We start from the raw sequence: 4,798 nt of genomic DNA, 5'->3' as shown, positions 1-4,798 counted from the left end.
CTAAGTAGTGCGTAAGTTCTATAATAATAAATGTGTGCATGTTGTTAGTCCATAAAATGTTGGCAAGCCCAATGACATTTTTTTCCACTCTGTACTAATAAGTAGCACGTGCACGCTTATAAGTAATAAGTAGTGTGTACATGCTCCTACACCTTAAAAATTTTATGGCATGGTAGTGATCTAATAGGCTCAATACCTCTTACGTGCTTACAAGTAATAAGTAGTGCGTACGCGCTCCTACGCAGTAAAGAAAATATGAAGGGAAAGGGAGGGAGAGAGGTGGGGAGAGGGAGAGAGAGGGAGGGAGTAGGAGAGAGGGAGGGAGAGAGGGAGAGAAGAAGGGGTATGGAGGAAGGGAGAAGGGGAGAGAGTGGAGGGAGAGAGAGAGACAAACAAACAGACAGATAGACATATAGACAGATAGAAGGAGAGAGACAGAAGAAGGGGAGGGAGAGAGGGAGAGGGAGAGAGGAGGAGAGAGAGAGAGAGAGAGAGAGAGAGAGAGAGAGAGAGAGAGAGAGAGAGAGAGAGAGAGAGAGAGAGAGAGAGAGAGAGAGAGAGAGAGAGAGGAGGGGAGGGAGAGAGGAGGGGGAGGGAGGGAGGGAGGGAGAGAAGAAGGGGAGAGAGAGAGAGGGGGGGAGAGAAGAAGTATCTCTGAAGTCTCTTCCTCTCATCCTCTATCTTTGTATCTCCCTTTCTCTCAGGTGTATCTCTCTCATTCTCTCCCTCTCTCCTCCCCCTCCCTCTCTCCCTTTCTCATTAACTCTCTTTCTCACTCTCTCCCTCTCTTTGCACCTCTCTCTCTAGTCTCTTGTAATCTCATTCCATCCCTTCCTCCCTCTCACTCAAACTCTCTCTATCTCTCACACTCTCTCTCCTTCCCTCCCTCCAATTCTTAGGTCTCTCTTTCTCTCCCAATCTCTCTATCCACCTCTTATATCTCTCTATATCTCCCCCACTCCCTCTCTCTCTCTCTCTCTCTCTCTCTCTCTCTCCATCTCTCTCTCCCCCTCCCTTTCCCTTTCTCTATCTTTGTCTCCCCCTCTCTCTCTCTCCATCTCTCTTGTCTCTCCCTCTCAGTCTCTATCTATATCACTCTCTTCCTCTCTTAGGTGTATCTCTCTCACATTTCATCCCTCTCCTCCCCCTCTCTCCCTCTCTAGGGTCATATGGTATTCTTAGGGTTCATATGGTATCCTAGGGATCCATGCATGTGTCCTAAGGGGTCATACGACACCATATGACTCCTTAAGACACCATATGACCCATAACGACACATAAAAGGTCATATGGAGTCCTAAGGGGTCATAAGGTGTCCTGGGGGTCATAGGATGCCATTTGACCCTTAGAACACAATATGACCCCTAACAACCTCTAAGGGGTCATAGGGTGTCGTAAGGGGTCATAGGACACTATATGATCCCTTAGCACACCATAAGATCTATAACAACACCAAATAGTGTCCTAAGGGGTCATGGAACACCATATGACCCTTTAGTACACCATATGGTGTTGTTATGGGTTGTGTGGTGTCCTGAGGGCTCATATGGCATCCTATGACCCCTTAGGACACCATATAGTGTCATTATGGGTCGTATGGTGTCTTAAGGGGTCATATGGTGTCCTAAGGGGTCAGAGGACACCATATGACCTCTTAGGAAACAATATGACCTCTAGTGACACCTAAGGGGTCATATGCTGGGCTAATAAAATGATATATTATTTAAAGTGATGAATAGAACATCATACAATAGAACATCGGTAGTTTAGTTTTGATATAGCTAAGTTAGACCACTATCGGCATAAGAAAGACTCCAAGTGAACAAACAACGAGGTTTTGCTAAAAAGAAAGTGTAAGAGCTTGACCTAACCCTAAGAGTACTGCCTTTCTAAAATATATGATGCTCTAAAATGTGCAAGGCTATAGGACTGATCTTGATTGTGACTATAGGAATTACACACTTGATTTATTTCATGGGTATGTACCCTTCTCGGCCTTTTGACAAGTGATGATCATTATATACTACCACTTCCATGCTTAGAACAAACTTCAATTTCTTTAGATGACAGGCGTTGTGTAAGAGCATGGGAACTCTCGCATACCCACCAGTATCATTCTCTATGACATCATCTATGTTACTCTCCCTCTTTCTCTTCCTACTAGTTGTTTCCTTTTGAAAAACATATTGCAGGTAGTCTGACTCATCATTTTGCTTTATTGACACTATTTTCCACATCTTCTCTGCTCATTAAAAACATATTCGAGAAGAATGTTGCTACAGGTTTCCTTGTTTGTCATGGGAATGCACCCGTGGTTCAATTTAAGACCCTTCTTCCTCCTATTCAATATACACACACAAATCCATCAGTCAATTTTCTTAGGAGAGAATACATAATAAAAATCAAAGAGGAAGTTGTAGACAAGAAATAAATTCACTTACTTCTATAGAAGTGCAGACAGAGTTGCAGTGGGGTATGGAGGGACAGAGGGAGCGAAGAAGAGAAGAAGAGAGAGGGGGATGGGGTATGGAGGAAGGGAGAAGGAGAGAGAGGGAGAGGGGGGAGAAAGAGAGGGGGGAGGGAGAGGGAGAGAGAGGGGCAGAGAGGGAGAGGGAGGGAGAGAGATAGAGAGAGAGAGAGGCACCTTGTATGTGCTAGATAGGGGGAGACAATACACTTATATGTGTGTGTATATATATATACAAATAAATATATTATATATTATTACATACATATATATATATATATAAATTATATATTATATGTATATACACATATTATATATACAATATCTAATTATACACACCCAAAATTTAAACAAACATAGTGTGTATGCATTGTTTATAGTAAACATAGTGCATACACATTGCTTATAGTAAACATAGTGCGTACGCGCTTCTTACACCTTAAGTACCTCGTACGCGCTTTTTATACCATAAGTACCCCATACACGCTTTTGACTGTTTAGGCTTGGAAATAGGCCTAGATGACAAAGTTATGGTTTGGAAGTTTGATTTCCATCCATTTCCCTCCTTTTTGATGTGTTTTATTTTATCAACTTGGTTTCTCGACTTTGTCATCATCAGGTTTACACTTCATCAAGTGGATATTTTTAAAATTTCCACCATATTTTCACCCATCTTCTGATCTTTCTAACCATATATTTTTAAAAAAAATTGAACAACAATTACATATTATTATTGAATTTCTTTTGCCAGTGTCTCCATAGTTCTCATAGACATAGGTGCACCATTTTTTTAATAAATTTTGATATACTTATTAAAATTTAAAAAACTTTATATATTATTGTAGTTCACTTGATTCTTTACAATTTAAAAAAAAATTATATTTTCGATTTGTGTAGTGCAACTTATGCTTCGCGCACGAACAAGTACCTAATTTTCAAGAAGTGCTCAATTGGAAAAATCTTTTAAAAAAATAGTCAACAAAAAATTACAAAAAATACACATCTTCTAGTGCTCAATCTTAACTATCTTTCTACCAAAGGATTTGTCAAAATACTAAATCTCACTATGACTTTTTTGATGCGCACATCAGACACTATATTATGTTTTTCAAAAAAAATCAGGGCCTATTTTTCGTGCGTGAAGGATTTGAAACCCTTAATCTTATCCAATTTTGAAAACGTTTAGTAGATTGGAAACTAGATTCAGAGTACTACAATATTTGTTCTTTGATTATCTTCATATCTTGAGTGGATGACTTTCAAATTTTGCCTCCAAGTTCAAGTTCACCTTATTTCAAAAAACAAGTGTCCACTTATACCCGCTTTTTTACCACCATCTTTGTGCACTTACCCAGAGGTTGATGAGGTTAAAGTGTTTACTGTCTCTTTTGAAATTCTCCTCGGCTTAGGTACTTCACTGGTTGAGAAAAAACTAGTTACTACTTGAATAGCCTCCTTGGTTATAGTGTGTGTCCTTTCCAAATACATATTTTCCCCATGAACACGACTCAGAATAATTCAGATATGTTCTTCAAAATATTCAAGAAAATAAGTTGCATTATGAAAACCTTTCTCATAAACCCTAATATACTTGAGTTGAATCTTTCCATTTTCATCGCAAAGGGATTTGAACTAAGAATAAATTGACAACAATCCTAAGTCTTCAAATTTACAGTCAATGTAGCTAGACAAATCTCCTTTCACTATGACTCTATTAGGAACTTGAGATAAAGCATTATAAGACACAATTTGTTCTAATTTCAAAACCTCCATAGGTTTTGATGTGATCATCAATCTCTCTACTTGCTTAGACAATGATGCCATTTCAGATAAACTAGATTCAAAGCAGGATTTTCAAATAAATGCCTCAATTTACACGTGCTACCTCGGTTACCAGTTGATTACTCAAGTGCACACCAATTCAATCTTCACTAACTTTCAAAACAGATTTCATCACACAAATCACAATATAACTTCGACTAAAATCAGCTAACAATCCTTTCTTTGCTCTACAAGTTCTCAAGAAATCTCTCTCGAATGCATTTAGGGTAAACATAACAAAGTAAAGCTCGCTTTTATCCTTTTTACCTACTGTATTAAATGCTCGCCCATTAGGGTTACAAACCCTAATACACCGCTTAATGATGCATACAGTATTGACAAATGTAAAACTGGTTGATAAACTTTTTAAAAACCAATTGACAAAAGATCAAAATTTCATGCATTCAGACTCTCTTACCACTTATCCTTTTCAAGGGGTCCAGAAGTAGATTTACCACTATGCTCCCCTTAGCCTTGTTGAAAGGCTCAGTTCACTGGTGCAGGATTCTC

This window comes from Cryptomeria japonica, chromosome 8, assembly GCF_030272615.1.
Source record: "Cryptomeria japonica chromosome 8, Sugi_1.0, whole genome shotgun sequence".
NCBI classification, from domain to species: Eukaryota; Viridiplantae; Streptophyta; class Pinopsida; order Cupressales; family Cupressaceae; genus Cryptomeria; species Cryptomeria japonica.
The sequence above is the reverse complement of the archived record's forward strand: the minus strand, read 5'-3'. Positions refer to the sequence as shown.